The 23,528-nt window shown below is 39.8% G+C and overlaps 1 protein-coding gene and 1 long non-coding RNA gene across 8 annotated transcripts in view; both read right to left on the bottom strand.

Moving 5' to 3' along the window:
* Positions 1-2,335, bottom strand: part of LOC135176798 (uncharacterized) — a 62,967-nt gene extending 60,632 nt beyond the window's left edge. The window contains exon 1 of the long non-coding RNA XR_010302824.1: positions 2,110-2,335. This is a non-coding gene — a long non-coding RNA (uncharacterized LOC135176798). The remainder of the gene's footprint in view (positions 1-2,109) is intronic.
* MACROD2 (mono-ADP ribosylhydrolase 2) overlaps positions 1-23,528 on the bottom strand; it is a 1,034,078-nt gene that overhangs the window by 563,739 nt on the left and 446,811 nt on the right. The gene's annotated exons all lie outside the window — the stretch shown is intronic.

Raw genomic sequence — 23,528 nt, 5'->3', positions numbered from 1 at the left:
GGATGGCACTGGCAGAGCTCTGTCTGCCAGGCCACAGACAAAGGAACTGATCCAACGTCTTTGTTAGCATGATTTTTTCAAAAGAGGAACTAAATACTACTTTCCCCTTTTCTGTCATTTTTCCAAGCTGTTATCACAAGAAGAGAGCAACTTTTTCATAGGAACACCTCTCTCCACTGCAGGAACAACAGTCAAAGAGTATTTTGGTTTAGATCCTAGTATCTCATGAAAGTGGTATTTTCTTAGCTCTCCCCTCTATTTATCCTTCATTTCTTCCCATATGTCTGCAGATGACCTTTGTGATCCCACCTGAATCACTTGATACTCCCAAGTATCCCAAGACACTCCCTACACATATGAAACAGAGATGGCTGAAATTATGAGGTAGAAAGAAAACCATTCAGAAAAGACTCATCAAGTCAATATGACTCCTTCCCTGTCTTCCTACACGAGCCAGAAAATTCTCAACACATCAGAGCCTCCTTGCCATCACTGAACTGTAATTCTTAGAAGTGGGCAACAAAGTGGCAGCGTCAAAAATATGCTCAGCATTATTTTTTGTAAATAATAGAATATTTTTCTTTCAAGTTTCAAACATCAGCAATACCTCAGCTTTAACAAATGCACTCCACTTACATGATAACGACACTAATTAGTGTGAGCAATCATTTACTGTCAGAAACTAATATCTCCAAACAAGTATATTAAATTCAATATATTTTCATTAGTTACAATAGACAGAGGCTTGGCTTTTAACCGATATTCAGAAGATATTCATTGCTATTACCACTATATACAAGATAATGGAAGAGTGAAACACCTTTTCTATAGAGAAAGCTGCCCAAAAGCTGTACAAATCACTTCTCATTTTTCATCAAGGCCTCCTATTAGCTACTGCAGAGCATACAGGGAACTCAAACAGCGTAAGCTGGAAGGCCTGCATTTTAACTTTAAAATGTTACATTTGGGAGCTTCTGTAAGTAAACTTACTTCAAGGAGTTCTCACACACTGCAATTTCAAGATGAGGTGAAAATAATTAAAAAATCAGTTGTTATTATATGACTTGGACACAGTAAGCTCCAAAAGCATTAAAGAAAAGCATACCTTGACCCAAAGAGTGAGTTCTTTGGCAGTCTGCCAGAAGAAGCCCTGCACTGCCTCCTCAAAGAGCATACAATATCTTGTATGCATTATTTCCCTTGCAAAAAGCCATTTCTATACAGATATATTATCTTTAAAGTCTGAAGAATTAGCCATTTATGTTCCCCGACTATCATTTAGAGTATTTATCTTCCCATGTGAGAGGATATTCCAGAGTAATGCAGTTATTGGAAATTAATTATATCAAATAGCTCCCATGAGAATTACTCCATGCAGCACACATTTAATTACAAATATTTTTGTAGTACTACTAAATATGGAAGACACTCTGTGTATGTTGATGTATTTCAGAGAATAATCCTCCACCACAACCCATTTCTTTTGAGAAAAATCTCTTCCCAAAGACAACTCTGTGTTCAGAGTGTTTCAGCTCACTTCCATTACACCACATAACAATTGCCAAATAACAGGAATGATTGCAGGCTGAAAGAAAAACACCAAATTAAGGGCATAACGACACACTTAGCTCTGCTGGAGAGATTTCTGTTGTGGTTTTTTTTTCACTTTTTAAAACCCAACCCTTGTTATATTCCATGATTTGTTGAGAACTCCAAGTACAGTATGAAAAAGCAGATGAATCTGCATAATCACACTCTTTCAGAGAACAGTAATGGTCTATACCAAAAGATAAATCACCACTTGTTTAATATTTAGTATAAGTACTTTAGCATATATTCTTCCCTGGTACCTTTGTACTAGCAAATTCTAATCTCCAGTTAACACATGGGAACACAGAGAAGAGTACCCACTGAAAATACCCTAGCTCAAGGACAGTATGTCACATAAACCCTTTCACAGACTTTTCAAGTTTCATCTTCACTTCCACCTCAGCACCCCAAGCCAATGCCAGAATATAGCTTTATGAGCTTTTTCCAGCTTCAGACAAACAAGACCAGCTCACAGTCCATGCTGATTGTACAACCAACATTTCTCTTCCAGCCTCTTACCTGATCCATGTCTGTCTTCTACTGATGGACAGCTGTCAAAAACAGCATCATGGTCTCCTCCAACAAGTCTTTAGTGGTTCTACTGAGATCTCTCTTGAAGACAGAGGATCAAAATCACCTTCCCTGGCACTGTGCTGTTGCTCACTGAGGCACTGCAGCCTGCTGCTCACCTAATCCCCTGTTAAATTGGCACACCTGGTCTTATTCTCCACACCACCCTTTCCAAACAATCTCCTCAACCAAAAATGGCAGCAGCTGTTCCACAAACATTTATTCCCCACCCTTTACCTCTTCGCACTGACACACCTGCAGACACTGGTAACAGATCTTGCCAGGTCACCCTAGCATTTAACTCATGTCATGTAACTCATAACTCATGACATGGAAGGTTCCTGAAAACACCTTCCAGGACTTCAAGGGAGCTGGGCTGTGTGAATACAATGCAAAGGGGTTATAAGCCCAAAGGTAACAGAGTAAAAACTGCTTGTAAGTTAAGCAGAGCCATGCACACATGTTATTGCTGACTGGAAGCCATTGCACAATTTAGCAAAGCAATTAAATACATGGTTATTCAGAAGTGAACTTATATGCAAACCATCTGAACCTTCCTTATGTTTATCATTAAACAGATTCTAAAGGAGTTGTCTGAAGTCATATGGATCTGATTTTTTAAATTACTTATGAGTAAATGTGTAGGGCTAGCTGTCAAAATAAAGGAAACAAATATGTCATATGTAAATAAATCTAAACAGTCACAAAATCTTTGCAGCTTTTGCATTTCTAAATATAACAAAATTTAGATCGTGAGCCAGGATGATGATAGTTCACAAGAACATCAAGATCATCTTTTGTCATTCACAAAGTTGTCATCTACGTAAGACTATTTTCAACTCACTAAAGATTTTCTTATCCCTGGGATAGGACATTCAATTTGCAATACCAGCAGGTGGCAATTTAAAGCATTAACGCTCTGGATCATTTTCAGGTGAACATCATTGTACAATCAAGTTACACTTCATAGAATCATAGAATCAAGCAGGTTGGAAGAGACCTCCAAGATCATCCAGTCCAACCTAGCACCCAGCCCTAGCCAGTCAACTAGACCATGGCACTGAGTGCCTCATCCAGTCTTTTCTTGAACACCTCCAGGGACGACGACTCCACCACCTCCCTGGGCAGCCCATTCCAATGGCAAATCATCAGCTACTTACTGCTAGACATAGTAACTAAAAAAAAAAAAATCTGTATTTTATTTGAGATGTTTTCTAGAGAAAAAAAAAACTTTTATTATTTCATCATCATTTGTGAAAGTTTCTTAGCACACCAAAATGGGTGCAAAATATATTCAAAATCCTTTATATGTAGAGAATCTGAAGAATGAGGAACCCAGTTTGAATCTAACAGAAAATTGATTTTTCTACCAAAAAATCATTCAACTTGGAACCACCTTTTTTAAAAGAAGATCAGAGAAATCACAGAAACATTCTGGTTAGAAAAGACCCTCAGGATCACCAAGTCCAACTGATAACCTCACTCTACAAGGTTCATCCTACATCACACCCCCAGGCACCACATCCAAATGACTTTTAAACATTTCCAGAATTGATGACTCAACCACCTCCTTGGGCAGTCCATTCCAATGACTGAATGGGGAAGAAGGATGAGGAGACCACTGGCAAATCTCTTCACAGCCCCACCCCCAGGAGTCTTTTTCTACCAAAGAGAAATGATAGGAATTGCACAGAAATTGTGGGAGATAAAAGTAGTACCCTTTTAGTGAAATTGGAACGTGGCACTGGTGGAGAACATGAACACAGGGCAATATTAAGAAATCAGGATGCTACCTAAGGACAATTGGGCTGCATGTGAGCATGAAGACATGTCATAAAGGGAAGGAACAACATAATTCTGCAGATTCTGTAGGTTGTAGATTGACTCTATTTGGAGAGAAAAGCTAGGGTGTTCAAAGAAACTTCTTAAGTCCTCAACATTTATTTATAGAAAATCTTCTACTATTTTCTATCACATATCTGAGGCCTCCATAGTTTGCTATGAGGTGATTTCACAGCCCTAACAGCCTGAGCTGCAATCTTTAGTAGCACACCAATACAAAATGACAACGTAACAGCAACAGGCTCCTTGCTGTTACTGGGACACCCTTTCTCAAAACACAGAGAAAACCTACCATTACAAGTCCCACTCTATCAAGCAATAAAACACATAGTATTTATGCATGACCCCTTAAACTAAATACAGTTCTACAGAGGTCACTTTTAAAAGAACTGAAGAAAATAAGTTAAAGCATTTTCCTTACTCTCCTCCAAAAGCCTTTGTGGAAATCTAGTCAGGAGACTTACTTAGGGGACCATCAAATGGCATAAGCTGAGAGGAGATGTTTAAGTTCAAGTCCTGGTCATCTTAATTGGAAGAAAGTATTAAAAGTTAAAAAGCCAAAGTCACTTAAATTTTAAAGGCCCCAATAATTGTTAGATGTCAAACAGGGTCAAACACAATAGAGAGAACTCAAAACCCATTCTGTAATGGAGGCCTCTTCAAAAAGCTTCTTTTAAATTCATTTACTGCACTTTGTATTGCTAGAACAGACTGCAACCAGAGACTACGCTGAAAAAAAGGCTACTCAGCAACCCTCATCTTCCATATCTTCACACCACATGAAGGCTGACCCTGAAATAGTCTATTTGCACATGTGCAAGGCAAGCTGAGTGTGGGGTTTGAAACTGAAAATGAACAAACACAGCCAACATCATAAGGATTCTCAGTGAGCAGGGAGGGGCAGAGGAGTCCAGTGGCTCACTTGGATTTTGAAATGTCTGCTGCAGTTCTTTTCTCTTTCACAGCATTAGAATATAGCATTAGAAGCATCTCAAAAATATACAACACACGAAAACCTTTGTTGTGCTGGACAAGCCTAGGACAGTCTCTTGAAAGCCCCCTGTTGCCACTCTGATTTATAAAGGTCTTTGCAACAGTATGTCCAGGTGGCCAAGAGGGCCAACAGCATCCTGGCCTGGATCAGCAGTAGTGTGGCCAGCAGAAGTAGGGAAGTGATTGTGCCTCTGGACTCAGCACTGATTGGGCTGCACCTCAAATACTGGTTTCAGTTTGGGGTCTCTCACTATATGAAAGACAATGAGATGCTGAGGCATGTCCAGAGAAGGGTAACAAAGCTGCTGAAGAGTCTAGAAAACAAATCTGAGGAACTGGGATTCCTTAGTCTGGAGAAGAGGAGACCTCATTGCTCTCTATGACTCCCTTGAGAGGAGGTTGGAGTGAGGTGGGGGTTGGTCCCTTCTGCCTAGTATCATGTGATATAAAGAGGAAATGGCCTGAAATTATGCCCAGGGAGGTTTAGATTGGATATTATGAAAAAAAAAATTTCTGAAAGTGTGGTCAGATATTGGAAGAGGCTGCCCAAGGAGACAGTAGACTCACCACTCCTGGAAGTATTCAATAAACGTGTGGACATGGCACTTGGGAACATAGTTTAATGGCCATGGTGGCCTTAGGTTGAAGGTTAGACTCAATGATCTTAGAGGTGTTTTCCAACTGAAATAGTTCTATGGTTCTATGATAACTCTACAAGACAAGAGCAGTTCTGTGGCTTTTAGTACTCTACCTGATATCAGAGAAGTTCCTGCATCTTCTAACTTTCCCAGCAATCCACCAGATCACCACCACTGATGCTCATCCATGACAAGAAAGCCCAGAACAGTTCACTGAGCAAGTGTGTGCTGCCTCCTTACTCTATTATTTACAACCTGCTCTAGGCAAACTGATTCAAGCAACATTTTGAAAGGCACATGGATGCAAGGAGGACTCTTAAGAAGGGAAAATACAGGAAATGATAATCTAAAAACCCTGTGTCATGAACAGTGTCTGAGCCTCTCCATCCAGAAAACAAGAATACTGACAGTTGTTTATATAGTGCTTCAACAATTAATGCATTATAGTGCCATTTAGCTGTTGCTAGAGATAAGCACAAGCCTTTGAAAGACAGCAGAGCATGGCTGAGTATGTGGAAACCAGACTAGCTGATTTGCTCAAAAAGGAATAATTTTGACCATATAGTTTAAAGCTGGCAGAACAAAAGCCCTAGAGAAAGCTGAGCAAATAAACCACAAAGGTACATGGACAGAAAGCAAAAGACAACAGAGTATGCAAGAGAGAACAGAGGCAAGCAGAAAAATAGCATCAAGAGAGATGCAGTTACTTTTCAAAGAAGTGGGAAAATGGACAATGGGAGAGATGGGTAATAGGGTAATAAATTAAAGCCAGAAAAATCAAATATAAGGAAATGGAGAAATTGCATTAGAGAACTGGGGAAAAAATTATAACAGAGATTAAGCAAGCCATGTTGCAACAGCATGAGGCATAAATGCATTCCCATTTTGCTGAACTTCCTGGGGACAGGAACCCAGGGATTTTAGAACCTAGATGTGTGTAGTATGGGAAAGCAGTGACATTCTCCAGCCTGAACGATGCTTTCCAATGTATAGGAGGATGGAAGCTCTTCTACAAAACTTTGTGGTGCATCTGACTGAGGTTAGAAAATGGCCTTACACCCAAACCGAAGTTAAAATCAGAAATAGCAAACCAGGTCTTCCAGTTTTGAGATTTTTCTACACATATCTCTTTCTGAGGCAGAAGTAACACTATCAAAAAGCCAAGTCAGTGAACAGGCTGTTAACAACTCAGCAGAGTTTCTTTCATATAAAATTTGGAGCAAAATGTTAAATGTTCATAGCTTAAATAATCAAAGGATGAGCAATTTTGTACTGAGGACTTGAAAAAAAATGGCCTGCCCATCTGCCTTCCTCCTCTCAGTCTCTCCTACAAGGGGAAACATGACATACATTCAACATTTTAACCACCATGGATTTTCTGTGTAGATTACTTGATAAACAACTGTGATCTGTCCCAAGATTATCTTCAAGTACCTATATATGCAAAGAAAAGTTCTGGTTTAGCCTCTGAAGTATTTTGACTTCAGTTTCTTCCGCTTTATTATTTTTTCTTAGACTGAAATTGTTAAAGAGCTTCATAACACTTCACATTACACAGCACAATTTGTGTTACGTGAGTCCGGAAGCCATACAGGGAACCTGCCTTCTCACCTAGAGTACTGCATTCACATTTGGGCTCAGGAGGGGCAGGGATCTATTTGAAAGAACCCAAGGGAGGGCTAGGAAGATGATTAAGGGGCTGGAGCACTGCCCTATGAGGAGAGGCTGAGGGACCTCAAGCTACGCCAGGGGAGATTTAGGCTGGAGGTGAGGAGAAAGTTCTTCACTGAGAGAGTCATTGGACACTGGAATGGGCTGCCTGGGGAGGTGGTGGAGTCGCCGTCCCTGGGGCTGTTCAAGGCAAGATTGGATGTGGCACTCGGTGTCATGGTCTAGCCTTGAGCCCTGTGGTAAAGGGTTGGACTTGATGATCTATGAGGTCTCGTCCAACCTTGGTGATACTGTGATACTGTGACCTGGGGCTGTTTGGTCTGGTGAAGGGGATCAATGTATAAATATCTGAGGGCTGGAGGTCAAGAGTGAGGGGACAAATTCTTCTCAGTTGTGCCTTTTGATAGGACAAAGGGCAATGGGGATAAACTACAGCACAGGAAGTTCCACCCCAACAGGAGGAAGAACTTCTTCTCTCTAAGGGTCCCAGAGCACTGGAACAGGCTTCCCAGAGAGTCTCCTTCTCTGGAGACTTTCAAGATCTGTCTGGATGCATTCCTGTGCAACCTGAGCTAGATTCTATGGGGCTGCTCTGGAAGGTGGGTTGGACTGGATGATCTCTGGAGGTCCCTTTCAATCCCTAACATCCTATGAACAATCCTGTGATCCTATGAACTTCTGTACAGATTCACAGTGGAACAGTGCTGGGTATTATGTGAACTTTGGTACCTTCTGGTTGACTGGCAAACTTTAAGGGAGCAATGGCATGTTGTAACTCCTGTACTCTGGTTTGCTTCAGATCCTTACACAACTCACCCATGTAAGCAGTGTTTCATTCAGCATGCTTCAATTGAAAGCACACTTCAGTTTATAGAGAGGCTACCTGCATTAGGATATTCAAGCTATCTGCCACAAGACATACAGGTCAAAGAAAAAGAGTGTCAGATAAAAGGAGCTAGGCCTGATCTCTCTATTGTCTCACAGATTACAAGCCATTCCAGAGTCTAAAAGAGGATGTGTAAATCCTGATTATTCAGGACTGCCAGGAGTATCAGTACTTCCACAAGAGAACAGCTGTCACAAAATAAACCTGAACATGTCCAATGGGAATATTTTTTCAGAGGACTTCCTGGGAAATGTCTTCCCTTTCCAGCTAGTACCTTCCCCATCCTTCCTTCCAGTATGATGGCATGCTTAGAATAATGCCCAAATCATAATTTAGCCTGTTGACTCAAATAACTGACTTCAGAAAACCATTCTCCTGCCTGCATATGGGTTGAAACTCTGCCCTTCACTGACAGAGAGGATCAACTCAACACTGATTCAGACATGCACTGTATTAATTCTCCTGCGTACCTGGAAGAATACACAAAGGTGCAAGCTTGTGCAAAAGGTGGCTGCTCAGAAACATTTATTAGTATCTCTACAACAATACGGCATTAATTTGTTTTGCAGTCCCTCATGGATATCACCTTGTCCCCTTAGCTGATTCCAGACCACATCCATTCAAGCTGAAAACTTTGCTCCCGATATCCAGGGCCATTCAGCAGAACAAGTCCTACCTATATCAATCAGGGATAATAAATCCTTTTCTGTGTGCAAGGCTGCTGTACTCCTTGGGGACTGTGCAGTCTGTAAGGCCCCTGGTGACTGCATGTACCATTCTTATTCAGAAGGATTTGACAAATGAATTTTTTGAGCCTGAACAGCTTTCCAGCTTTCCTATCCAAAATAACACTTTTGAAATATGTGGCATGTACAAAATTATTATTTCCCAAGCTTGGATTTCCTTACCTAGGGGACAGACATTGCCTCAAATGCTAATAGCAAGTGAGAAAATGTCATTTCCTAAAATAATGCTTAAATACTGTCTTGTTAAGAATAGAAGAAAAGTGCTATATTCTAAGTAGGTGAAAATAATCAACCTGTCTCCATATTTACTTTAGAGAAAAAGCTTGTGACTCATATGGCTCTGTTTCATGTGCCTGGATATACATATCTAAAAGATCTTGACAAAAGAAGTTCAAGTCCAACAAAACACTATTTACTAAATAAAAGCTGCTAAAGTCAAAGGGAACATCAACTACTCAAATACACTATGCCATTTCCCTTCCTAAATCCTGGCTTGGATATGGTTTGACATATTTCCAGCAAAGCTCAACAAAATTAATTTTCTACTTGTGCCCTGCACAAGCCTTGTGATGTACTTAGAGGAAATAAAAGTTTTCACAAAGAGTTTGATAATGGACCACCTTCATCAATCACTGTGGCATTCCCCTCCCTTGACTTCCTGCAAACTCTCTGAATGATCTTGCTTCTCTTCCATCCAAAAGGCAAAGGCAACGTGAGTTGTTTAAACTCCCTGACCATAAAACACAGCTCTTCTGTTACTGTCATCAACTACTCACAACTCCATCCGGAAGGGCCCCAAGTATCCATTAGCAGCTAGAATTCTACATTCAAACCCTGGTTCCCAGCAGAAAAATGACAGATTTTGAAACTATTACTGGTCTAGGATAATTCTTCTTCCACAGAAGCAGGTGTCTGTGTGAGTAATTTTTAACAGTTGTAGTTAATGTAGTTGCAGTTTACGCTGTGAAATCCAACATAAATCCCTAAAGTGCTAATGTAGAGCCATCCCACTTGCAGCTCTGAGAAGTTTCCAAAGTACACCTCCCTCTCAACTAAAATGGACATTTTTTTTTCAAGAACTATAAGGTAGATTTTCAATAATATGTCCCTGGAACAACAACTGAAAATTATTATACCTATTAGTTACCAATACAATGAAAATATTGCTTTTGACAACGAACAGCAGCTTGCTTTTTGACAGATAAAATAACGGGAAAGCCAGTTGTTTCTCCTAGGTAAAACACCAGAATAAACTTAGTGTGATGAATTATAGCTTAGTATCTACTTACAGAAGAAGGTTTAGCCAGATTTTTCAGAAGAAAGTGGTGTTTACAATTAGGGTGGCTAGGCAAGTATTATGTACTCTCAAAATGTTTGCTTATTTCAGATGTTTCTGAATTAATACAGATATCTGTGTAATATAATACATATATAATCTTTATTGCCACAATGCTATTCATAGGGGACTCATTTTGCTCTGCCCTGGTGTATAACATACAAGGTAGACAGCGGGACAAGATTTGCTCAATTCAGACTTTTTTCAACATCTCCATAATGAATTCAGAACTTCTCTGCTCTCAGCGTTTTAAAGAGGAAACAATGAAATTTGCCCCAGAATTCAACCCCAAAATATCACAGTATCACAGTATCATCAGGGTTGGAAGAGACCTCACAGATCATCAAGTCCAACCCTTTACCACAGAGCTCAAGGCTAGACCATGGCACCAAGTGCCACGTCCAATCTTGCCATGAACAGCTCCAGGGACGGCGACTCCACCACCTCCCCGGGCAGCCCATTCCAGTATCCAATGACTCTCTCAGTGAAGAACTTTCTCCTCACCTCAAGCCTAAATTTCCCCTGATGTAGCTTGAGGCTGTGTCCTCTCGTTCTGGTGCTGGCCACCTAAGAGAAGAGAGCAACCTCCTCCTGGCCACAACCACCCCTCAGGTAGTTGTAGACAGCAATATCCTGTGCTTTCTGCACACTTCAAATCCAGTTTTGATGGCATCGTTATTTTCAGACCTGTTTTGCATCACTATCCTAACAGTCCATGCTACTTGACAATGGAGAAGCATCTGGGAACAAGCATATTTCAACACCTTACATAAATTACCATGAAACGATGGCATACATTATAATGACATTGATGTATTAAATGTCTTTTAACTTCTAAAACATAAAAAGATCCACCCCAAGCCACCCACTCTCCCTCCCAGGTACAGAATATATAATAAAGTGCATGTAATGACTACATTTCAGGAATTTTACCAATATTAAGATTTATGGCTGTCACTTTACCCCAAAATTCTCCAACATCAAAGCATGGTGTTAAAGCATGAGTGATAGCCAAGACAACAGTTGTACGGATAAATGATGGTTTCTGTAACAGCTGCCCTCTGGATGAGCATAAGTCGATCAGTAAAGCCTACCTTCAGGCAGTGAGTCTCCTTAACAGTGACTGCTAACTGTGCAGAAAAAAGAATATTGTAGGCGTGACACAAGGTAAAAAAAAAACCAACCTGAGCTTGCCTTCATTGACATTGTGAGGGTTAAATACTGGGAAAAGCTGCTGTCAGAAGCTCCTGCTCATTGGAATTCCACACATCAAAACCAGGAGCTTTCTAGAACTATGGAAACTTACTTCTAAACTTCATAGACAAGCACACAATGCCACAGATGAAAGACTGCTGACTGCTGTGCAGTTAAAACTACTAATTTACTTAGCATATTCTCTCTTTCTGAGATCTCCTTGCAGCTGTTCATCGCAAATGATCCAAGGCAACATTCACATGCTTGAGACAAGCATAGCAAATTCAAACTAAGGCAACACTTTAGGAAGAGGTGAAAAGGGATCTGAACTCAAGAGAAAAATATGAACACCTCCTCGTTCTAAAGCATTCAAAATGTATGCACTGATTTTGTAGTTTCTGCAAAAGCTAAAATGCTTGTGCATAAAACTTGAACACAAAAGGGTTAAAGGGCAAAGAAATGATGCTCTTCTTTAATAATGACAAATCTCAGCCTTCAGTGAAATTATATGTATTGTTTTGTCCTTATTGCATTTGCATTACACTGTTCAGAGTTCAAATTTACTTCAGGAAATAATACTAAACACAGGTAAGTGAAATTCCTAAGTGCCTGGGTAATTACTGAATGGAGTCTAGAGAAAGAAGATTAACAGCTTTTTGACAAAAAGCCCAAATTGAAGGGATATGACAGAGAGTGGAATGGGGACACTAGAAGTCATCTGGAAGTGCTCTCTCTTTTTGCAGCTCAGTCAAAGGCTTGGAGATCTCTGTGCAGACAGCTCTGTAAAACCACACCACTGCCCATCTGGGACCAGGGAACTCATTTTTGAAAGGGAATGGGAAGTGGTCAGGTCAATGGAGCAGGACTTAAGTGAACTATGGTTGGCATCTGTAGATTTTACTGGTCTCCAGTGGTTGAAGGGTGGTGTTTTCTGGCACTTCCTTGATCTCTGCACATTCTGTTTGGAATGATAAAGTTTACAAGAGTTTTGTTTCCTTTTGCTTCTTTGAGTTACAATTCAGAGCCTCAAAAGGCAAAACAATTAATAACAGAGACTCTAAGGCTTGAATTCTCTTTGAATTTCACTCATTTCATGCTGTATAATCTACCTTCTTTCCTCAAATAAAACCTGCAAGTCTTCTTGCTTCCAACTAATCCTGTCTGCCTGTTAACAGGAATGACACGTGAAATGAAACATAGTGAGTTGAATATTAGACCCCAATAATCTGGACTGCTTCAGGTAGAGATTGATACTGATCATTTTATCTCAATATAATTCCCAGAAACCTTCTGAAGAAACAGCTGCTATTGCTAATGATGCCCCACAAGACATGGATATGCTATCATACACGTATACATGCTCCACAGTCTTCATGCATGTCATACAGTGAAGACTTACTGACATAAAGGAACTGATGCAATCAGCCATGAACTTCTTTGTACAATATTTCTTCCCACTCTTCTCCTAAGTCTCCCACTGTTATTTCAACCTGTCAAGTTGTCAGGAAACTAGCATCAGTTGCAGTTCTTAGGTTACAACTAGACATGGTATGCACCCAGGTGCTCTCAAGTTTCCTCTGGTGTAAGTTAGTACCAGCTCTTTCTTCTGGCAAGTGTTACTGAGAGATATAATCCATGGCTTCCCTAGTTCTTCACACCTCACATAAAAACATCAACAACCGGATCAAAGCTCCTTTCTTCTGGGCATCCTAAGTTACAGGCCCTCTGTCTCCAGCAACTATAAATGGTTGGCATATGTAACACAGAGCTTTACAAAGAGGTCTTATGAACCTTTGGATATACCAAAAGAATCTAGGAAAAAAAAAAAAAAAAACAACAACCAAGCAACCAACCAAAAAAGAAACACAAACTAAAAAAAGACAACAAAAAAATCCAAATCCCAAACCAAACATCTCTCTCTCCCAAAGAGAGAGCTGTTCTTGACCTGTGACTGCCTTTTGGAATTCAGCAGAATGCTCTGTGATGTCCTTTGGCACATGATTTTCCTGCTACGTAAGGCTGTCTCCTCTGCCCTTCAGCCAAACAGCTCCATCTCTCCAAATGATTCTGAACTATTTTGACTCTACAACTAATACTGATTTCTTTGCTCTTCTGTCTAAGTTTCCTTTCTTCTCAAGGCTCTCAGCTCTTCAAGGGAAGAGGACACGACAATCTCAGGTTTTAAGCTGAGCTCCCACTTCTCCTTTGTTCTAAGCAAATGATTAGCAGCAGTTGAGAAGACATCTGATAACAGTAAACACATCAGAGGCTGACAGCTTGGCCCTGCTCTCTGAATGAGCACCTAACACAGAACTCAGTTAAAAAACAGTCACTCAGCCCAGATTAATTATACACAAGGAAGGGAGCAAAGAGGAGAGTCATCTACTGAGAGCTCCTGAGGGAAGCTTAGCAGTTCCAAAAAACAGCACTGTCAAATTTTCCCCTGCCCTAACTCTTTCTTTACGGACAGGTCATGATTGCCAATGTAGCAGTGCAACTAAATGCTGAGTGTCTGATCAGCACCATTGTAAATGCCCAAGGGAGAGAAAGAGAGCATACAAGTTTCTAAGGCTTGGCTGCATGTTCACTTGCCCACCAGTGAACAGGCCTGCTCTCTCTGTGTAAAAATCCCATAAAAACAAAATTCCTAACTTTGAAATGCCATTATTTAAAAAACCAAACAAAACAAAACCCCAAACAATAAATGTCTATGCAAAACAAATGTGCCCTCTGAGAGGCCAGTGGAAAAAAGCAGGATAATTGGTTCAGTTTCATGATACCTTTTTCTATTGCTCCTGTACCTAAAAGTGCTATTGTTTGAATTTATCCAAAAGCTAGTACTCTAGGTTAGCTCCCCACCTAGCAGATGTTGTCAGATACATCTAAGGCTTATTTTCATGCTATGTTTTTCAGAACACCTTTTAGAAATAATTCTCATAAATCTCCCAAATCTTAGAGACATCATGTCATTATACAGTGAGTCATCTCCCTACTGGAAATATGATTCATTCACAATATTGGGCAAACCTCTGCTCTCTTACAAAACACAAGAAAAAGGAAGACACAGAGATACACTACAAGCTACCACCACCACCATAACACACAGCCTGTTTCCTCTGTCCCTGTCATGTAGGCTATGAAGTCATTGGAGAGGTAGTAGTTTTGCACTCACCTCTTGAACAGCCTCATGTATATTACAGCCGCGAATCTAACAACATCCAATTATTGGTAATAATTTTGTTAACAGCAGACAGTTAACTGCAGATGCACAATTTTTCTCCATCGTTTCTCTCAGAGAGAAACCCAGCCACTCTCCGGCCAGTAAAAGCAGTTGCAAAAGCTGCCAAGAAGAGGTACTTCTGTGGTTCATAAATTTTGGAAGTTTTGGTGTGTTTTCCTGTGCTAACAGCTCTTCTCCTTCGCAGCTCACCTGCACCTTTCCTCCTTGCCTCTGCCATTCCATTCAGTTTCACTGCTTATTCATTTCTCTTGTCAGTGGCACATTTCCTTTCAACTATTCTCCATTTTCATAATCAACTTCTCCCTTTCTCGTTGTTTTTTTCCCCATGTTCTAACTGGAACTACTCTGATACTTGCTGGCATCTATGTTCATAGATTTTGCCACAAATTTCTACTGGTAACACTTACCCCTGGCTACTACAGGAGATGACAAACCTGGCCCCATCTGCTTTTATATTACCAAATAAATCTGTCTTTAGACATTATCAAAATAGACAACACAAGCAACAATCAAATCTGTTTGAATGAAATCTTTCTGTATATGTAGGCACCATAGATTTGCTTAAATTATATATGCAAAGGAGTGCATAAATTTTCATCATTTTTACTGATTCAAAACCTCACTTTTTAAAACACCACAAGCATTTCTGAGGTTACATACTACACTTAAAGTAAACCAGGCATAAAATAAAGAGCTGGCATTTTAAAGGCCTGCCAACAGAATTAGATCTACCCATTCTGTACAAACATTAATTGGGGAAGCTCCATTCAGATCTACTGTAAGATGTATGCACCTGCAAGCCACGTGAGGACCTGCATGACTCTTTAATTTGCAGCTAGAAGGCCTGGAGATAGAAAGAGGTAAAAACCCCATAGATAGCTTTACTAGGACATAGATTAGGATCCCACACTTTCAAACTTCTCTTTCATTGGCTGCAGATCTGTCTGATCTCTGCTGAGTTTGAGCACTTGCCTACTATTAAAAAAAGCTTTCCATGCCATAATTCATGATATCTAAATGCATACTCCAGAATTTTGCACCAGTTACTATGATTGTATGCTGGCAACTCACTATTAGCAGATTACTCCAGTAGAGGATTATTATTATTTTCACTTTTTTCCCCAAATATTAGCATCTAGTATGATAGGCTCATCAGATGAAATATCTCTGGCCACAACATTTACATCTGACAGGACAAGGGGCAATGGATGGAAGTTGAGCCATAGGAGGCTCCACATGAACCTGAGGAAGAAATTTTTCACCATGAGGGTGACAGAGCACTGGAACAGGCTGCCAGAGAGGTTGTGGAGTCTCCCTTTCTGGAGATATTCAAGAACCCTCTGGATGCATTCCAGCATGATCTGCTCTAGGTGATCCTGCTCTGGCAGGGGGGCTGGACCAGATGATCTCTCAAGGTCCCTTCCAGCCCCTGACAGTCTATGATTCTTTGATATGAGTCTACAATTCTATATATCTTTTGCTCTCTAAAGACAAAAAATAAAATTGAATTCTTTACTCAAGCTGCTTCTCAGCCTAGCAAATCTTACATAGCAGGTTTCTGGGCTAGGACAGTTCCCCTTCCCCATGCACCCCCAACACTCATCAATGCTAAAAAATGGCAGGACAGAAATGAACTAAATGATGCTATTGTTCAACTGTTCCCACTCTCCAGTGCTATCATTTTTCTTCTATTAGTTCTGGGTAAAGGTTTTTACAATTCCCCACTGATGCTCTGTGAAATGTTATCCTGATGTAAGCTGCCTATACGAGAAGCCTTTGCTCCCTATGCAATCCATTGGCACAGTAGGTCACTGGGCACTGAGAAGAAAGCAGCTTTTGGTGTAGAGCTTTGCCTTTTCTATCTCACTGAAGGACACTGCAGAGCGGATGCATTTCAGACATCTTTGCCCTTTAGCACAGTAGAGACAAAATTCAAGAACAAGTGTGATGGTTTGGGTGTTACCTGCCCCCCCACACTCAAGAAAGTCACCCAGACTAGACTCAGCCAATCTGGAAATCGAAGAATGAAGCTCTATTTACAGCTTAGCACAATACACAAGCAGATATTTACAATATATACAGCTATATACAGAAATGTACAAGCTAACAAGTAAGACAGAAACACAACACCTCTCCCAGAAACCAGAGCACCCAGGACAGGCTCCCAACCACCCTTCCACCTTCTTCCCACCCCTCTACCTTACCCCCAGACTTTGCCTTACGTTCAAGGTGAGTCTGGAGGATCAGCCAGGGGGGTTAGGAAGCAGACGACAGGGGAGAGAGAGAGAAGTGCAGTCCAAAGACAGAGAGCAAACTTCCTTATCTATGTTTGTGTTCTTGTTCTTATACATCTCAACAAGCCTATGAGTGAAGTAGATATCACCACTGTTTCCTTTTCACAGCCTATAATCTAATTCTTCTCACCAAAACATTCTAGCTAGCTTCAACCTAGCACAAGTTTCTGTTGGAGTTTGTTTGTCTAAGACTTTTTTTCATGCTAATCAATGAGAAGACAGGCAGTAAGGATTGAAACCTCATCTCTTGTTTTCAGTATGGTTCCTATGCTGTCCCCTGACTAGACTAATAAAGCCATGCTTTGCATGAGGCAAAAGGCAAGAGTGAAGTCTAGACTTACAACAGAGACATTCCTGATGTGTATAATGCCAAAAAAATTAACTACGAAATCTGGGAAATAAATTTTAGCATTTGCTCAGTTGTGAGCCATACAAAGGATACAGCACACAACTTTCCACACCCTATAATCATTATTCAGACAAGCTTACTGTGCTAGTTTGAAGTTAGCTAGAGTGTTTTGGTGAGAAGAATTAGATTATAGGCTGTGAAAGAGAAACAATGGTGATGTCTACTTCACTCATAGGCTTGCTGAGATGTATAAGAGCAAGAACACAAACATAGATAAGGGAGACACTCTTTGTCCAGGCTGTGGGCTGCATTTCTCTCTCTAACCTAATCTGCCGTCTCTCTGATTAGTCCACCTGCTTCCTAACCCCCCTGGCCAACCCTCCAATCTTCCTTGGGAACAAAGCAACCTGAGGGTAAGGTAGAGAGGGGTGGGAGAAAGTGGAAGGGTGTTTGGGAGCCCTCCTGTGGACTCAGGTTTCTGGGAGGGGAGTTGTGTTTCTGTATTACCTTTTACCTTGTATATTTCTGTATATAACTGTATCTACTGTAAGTATCTGCTTGTCTATTGTGCTAAGCTGTAAATATAAAGCTTTATTCAATTTCCAGAGTCGTCTGAGTCTAGTCTGGGTGATTTCCAAAGTGTGAGAGAGTCAGGTAACACCCAAACCATCACACCTACCATAAAAACTAGTTTAGTAAAATCACCTTTAGAAAAGAAGAGCAAAACTTTAGTAGTTAACAATTTAGCAGACAATATTGATAGAAGAAGAGTCCAAATGCGGTCAGTGGTGTATAAAGTGAAAACTGATAAAGAGCTGGTAGCAATGCACCATCAAATCCTTTGCCAAAGCAAATGAAAAAGTCACCCGGGCAGATAACATCTGGATATGTGCAATCTCAATTTAGTCAAAATCCCAATGTAAACAAGTCCACCGATAGCTGAAGGGGTAGTTAAACATTCCACTAGCTTTGGATAATTGAAACCATCTTCCTTTTCTAAAAAAAATAACAAAGCTTTCAATTATCAATCTCTGAAGAAGAAACTGACAGCTATTGGAAGGATTCCATTAAAATTTCAGTTTTTCACTTTGCAGACAAACATTTCTGCAAACATTTTTTTGTTTATGTAGGTTAGAAACTGTCACAGCTCTCAAATGGATACCACTTATAAATACATACTATATGGATTACATAGGACACAATGCATTTTGATCTGATTTATTAGACTGAGATAGATAGATAGATAGATAGATAGATAGATAGATAGATAGATAGATAGATAGATATGTGTTCTGATAACTCTACCCTGGAATTATTATTGCCAGTGGCATAGATACTAAAAGGAAAGTTGGAGGACTATATTTTTGTGGCAGTGAAACATGGCATTACTTTAAACATATGCACACCTCATGCTGTGGGAACCCTAAAAAAATGGTATTGGTCACTCTGGGAATGGCAACACTGCAGCAAGGGAATTCAGTCTCAAACAGATTTCATTTAAAGACTATGCAGGATCAGTGGAAATGTATCACATTACACCAACCTGATTACATATTGCAACAGTCATTCAGTCAACCCCTATGTCAACTTACTGCATTAGTATATTATCACTGATAATGAAGTTTTGACAGTAATCTGAAACATCTGCAACAAGTACCATCAAAGCCATTGAACAGAGAATAGCATTAAGGAAATAACTTTTTTTTTCTCCCCAGAGCTAACAATATATTTCTGGGATAAATCTCACATTAGAAATAACTGTAATCATATATGAATCAAATGTCATGTCTGTTGCTTGAACATATATGAAATGGAATAATCCATACATTCTTGCAATATCCAAGCAAATTTTATGCAACAAATCTGAAGCTTACACAAACCTCAGGTCAATGTCAAATCTTGAAGAGCTACAAGAAGATTAGGAGGCACCAGGGAGTTATAAGAAGGGAAAAGAAAATCTGCTAAATTCCATTGCGAAAGATAAAAAATTAAATGAAAATATCACCCCTGTGTGTCCCAGCAAACCCTAATGGCAACTAATAAAAATAATTCTAAAAAGTCTAGAATTCTGTGTTCCTTTAGCTAACAAAGCTAAAAAAAAATAGGTCAAGTCTCTCATCTCCGTGTAACAGTGACAGAAGCAAGTATTAAACTAGTTGATTTAAAAAGAAAGGGATTAGCAGAACACTTATTTGCACACAGTTATCCAGAAAAAATCACCTCAAATGAAATTCAATAAAGCCATCTTACACTGAGCAGAACACACAAGCAAACCTAATTAACAGCTGTGAAAATCTGAAAGTAAGTTATGAAGTTGCCAAAATAAAAGAACTCATAGAGGACATTGTGTACTTAAAAGTTAAAACACGAACAATTTAAAAGCTTGCTCACCAAAAACTAACTAGCTTACAGGAAAATAAAAACATTACATAGCATATGCAATGTTCATTGATAACTTCATTTTAAGATATATCAGATCCTGACTGAGGGCTCAACTGATTTACTCAGCTCTCATGTACTGTAGAAGGTAAAACAAACAGCTTTCAGATTAGTGCTGTAGATGAGGTTCGAAATATGGAGCTCCCGAACTGATTTGCACAGTAGAAATCACATTCCAGTACCATTTAATAATGAAGGAATCTGGAAGAGATTATCTGACTCTTCTTGAGCACCCCATGCCCAAATATCTGTGGAAAACAGTTTCATAAGAATGAGGGATTTAATTTTCAAGGCAATCACTGAGTTAGACATTTTGAAGATGTTACTCTATTGCCTTGCAGCCTGGATCCATTTTGTGTGAGCATATTCATCGGATATGGGCATGTTGAGAGTGCTGCCTTAGACATGAATGACAGATTTCCACCAGTCTTTGTGTGCCAGTCCAGGGTTTTCTTTATACTCTAATGCTGGGATGCTTAAATATTATCAATCTAATTGCAAACAGATACATGGAAAGGGGTCTCAAAGTGTATGTTTCAATCATTCATATTCCTGCTTCAATTTGGCAATGTATGACTCATCAGCTGCCACATATCATGGGTACATATGGGGAATGGTCTGTTAATTTTAAATGACTTCTACTGAAGAAAATAAAACTCATTCTAACATTCTTATTTCTGTTGGAATGTAAGGTTCCAAACAGAAAAACTGAAAGCAGTAGCTCAGAATCATCTAATTAGTAGAGCTATCAAAAGAGAGTATCTTCGGAATCCATTTTTTCCTTCAGATACTACAATTCAGATCTTTACATTTGTGTGTGTATTTGTTCTCAGTTTCCCGTTAAAAAAATAGGCATCCTGAGGTAGGTGACCTACTGCATCATGTCATTACTCAGTCAGCCAAGACATTCATTGAGGTGACACCGCAGTGTGCCTCTCTAAGGGCTCCAGCTTTGGGAAATGCTCTGTGTCCCCTTTTGAATGTACATTATGAAACAAACTCTTCAGAACTTCACCCAACCAACAGGCTTCCAGCTTAGAGATTCAAGGCTCCAGAAGTGCAACTTCAGATCTCACCAGTGAACACTCCTCTCTGCCTCCCTCCCCAGATTCTTCCAAGATAAACAAAACCAGAATGAAACACATTGTATGTGAGCTACATCAGTCTGGAGGATATTCCTGTACCACAGAACTCACTAATACCTCTGTGATGTTCTTCAATAGTTGCACTGTTCCATTTCAGAAACAACATTTCTGGAAGGTATTTAGACTATGGCTAAACTTGGATCTCTTAAGTTATGCATTGAAGGTAAACACTACTACATCTGTTTCTGTGGTATTTAAATCCATAGCCTAATTCAATTGCAAATAATTAGCTATTTATCACCGTGGAGTTCACATTATAAAATTAGAGAGGGCCAACATGATCCTTAGCCATTTGACAAAAGATACAGGCCTTAAAAGTAGGAAAGATGAGAATATCAAAATAAATCTGAGCAGTTGATCCCCCCAGTTAATCAAAGGCAATCAGTTCTGCTTGCCTATCACACCCCTCCACAACCCAAACTCCTTTGTTTTCCTGCCAGACTTAGAGAATATATTGCCATACATGTCAGTTAAGTCCATCTTTCATTTTTATAGTCCCAAGAGGAGAATTATTTAGTCAAAATAACATGAGTACACAGCTCTTGCAATACTGTTGTGACCTCGGTTTCTAACACCTACTTTGGAACATTACTATAACTCAACAACTTTTTTCACTTGCAAGGACACCTTAATTATCCCGCCCCTGACATGAATGTTTTTGGAAGATAAAGTCTGTAATTAACTTGTTGCCAAACAATATGTTTACTGTCCCTGAAGGTCAGTCTGAGTACAAAGGCATAAGGACACTTAACTTTGGGAGATGTGCATTGTAACTGCTGTCAAACATTAACCAAGTGGATATCCATTATCTGTAGTAGCAACAATGCAGAGTACGAAGAGATTCCAAGTACCGACTCCAAGTACCGTAAAACGGCTATGTTAAAATAAACCTTCCCCCAGGCTTGTAACAAATAAGTACAACTGGAGAGATAGAGCTTGACCCACTGTAACCAGATTTGTTAGAGATTCCACTTCATCTCAGTAGTCAGTCAGTAGTGGGAGAATTTGCTCAAGACAGTCAAACAAGATTGCTTCTCCGCTATAGAAACCTGTCTTCACTGATTGCCCTTGTCAGGAGAAATTAGATTTTGAAAGAGTTTTTTAAGATCTTACCAAAACACTGTAAGGGCTCCTTGCCTCCTTTAGACCTGAATTTATACTGCAATCTGCACACACCAGAATAAGAAATGTGTGATGTGCAAAGGGCAGTAGGAGCTTGGGGGAAGTATGGGTACTGTAACAAGAGGTTTCATCAGCCCTGCAGAGCAATGAAGGGCAGCTTTGGATTCCTGGTACAACTCCTACACCTAAGGAGCTCTTTCTTTCAAGCAAATGAGAAGGCAACCATGTTTGATTAAATATCACTCATAATACATCAGTTAGTTGTATACATGAGCTAGGAGAAGTACAAAGGATAAAAAAAGAAAAGGAAAAAAAAAAAAAAGGCCAAACAATGGAATAAATAAAAAAAGGAAAAATCATAATAAAGAAACATATGTAAAATACTTCTATACTGTTGTGCCCAGTGTTACTCAGTCTCTGGTTCGTATCCTTCTTATTATTCTCTATGGGAATATTACTATATTTCAACAGGACACCTAACAGACACTTGGCCCTTACTTTGCCTTACACTCTGCTTTCAGTCAGGAACAGATAAAAGGAATGGAGGGCAAGGAAAGAAGATAGGAAACCCAAGAAGGACTAAAATACTATTTGTCCAACAAGGCACATTCTTCTCATGCTAAGCTCACAGTGCTTACTCTTTCATGTAGACGAACATGTAACAGATCAGAAAGTGTGTTTCCCTCAAAGGGCTGGACAATATGGAAATTCTTTGGAGAAACAGCATATGGAAGAATCTAAACATGGCAAACAGGCAAGGGGGTGGGAACAGGAAAAGAGAAATGCAAATGTGAAAAAAGGAAAAATGAAATTATGAATATTCAAGTAAGGGAGGGAAAGATCCAACTATAGTTGGAAAAAAATAATTTAGAAAAGGAAGAAAATTAGAAATCAGGAATACAAGAACTGGAGGAAGGGGAGTCTGGAAACATTCACATACAGGTGTAGTGTGGGCATCAGCACTGCAGTGAACTAGTAAGCAAAACGGTTCCTTTGGCATAATGCAACTCATTAAAAAAGACAGTTTGTACCTTTCATGCACAAGTAGTTGATTCAGATCTCTGTTATTTGAAAAACTCATGTATGTCAGCACTTTAGGTACTAGAATAGCTTGCTCATGTTGAAACATGGACTATTTGCTGTTTTTATTCCACTGAGAATAGATCAGTTTTCAAATTCCCCTACTTGGTTTTACCAAAAGCATTTCCATCAGCTGGAAACACTTTTCAATCCATCCTGCCAACTTTTGACCTAGGTAATTTCTTTTGGAAGGTGAAACCAGTCAGGATCAGGCATGGATAAGCAATTCTCCACCGAGAGCATGTCAAACAGACACACAGCCTTCTCCAAGCCAGAAATGCAGTAAATGTCTATCTGTTAAGAAACCACACTCACACGGAGCTGCTCGTATGGAAGTAAATAACAAGAACCCATGTCACTGCAGTTTCTCTTGTAGATGAGCGTGGGCATCA

The sequence above is a fragment of the Pogoniulus pusillus genome, chromosome 7, assembly GCF_015220805.1.
Source record: "Pogoniulus pusillus isolate bPogPus1 chromosome 7, bPogPus1.pri, whole genome shotgun sequence".
Classification (NCBI taxonomy): Eukaryota; Metazoa; Chordata; class Aves; order Piciformes; family Lybiidae; genus Pogoniulus; species Pogoniulus pusillus.
This window is presented reverse-complemented; position numbering and strand designations above follow the sequence as displayed.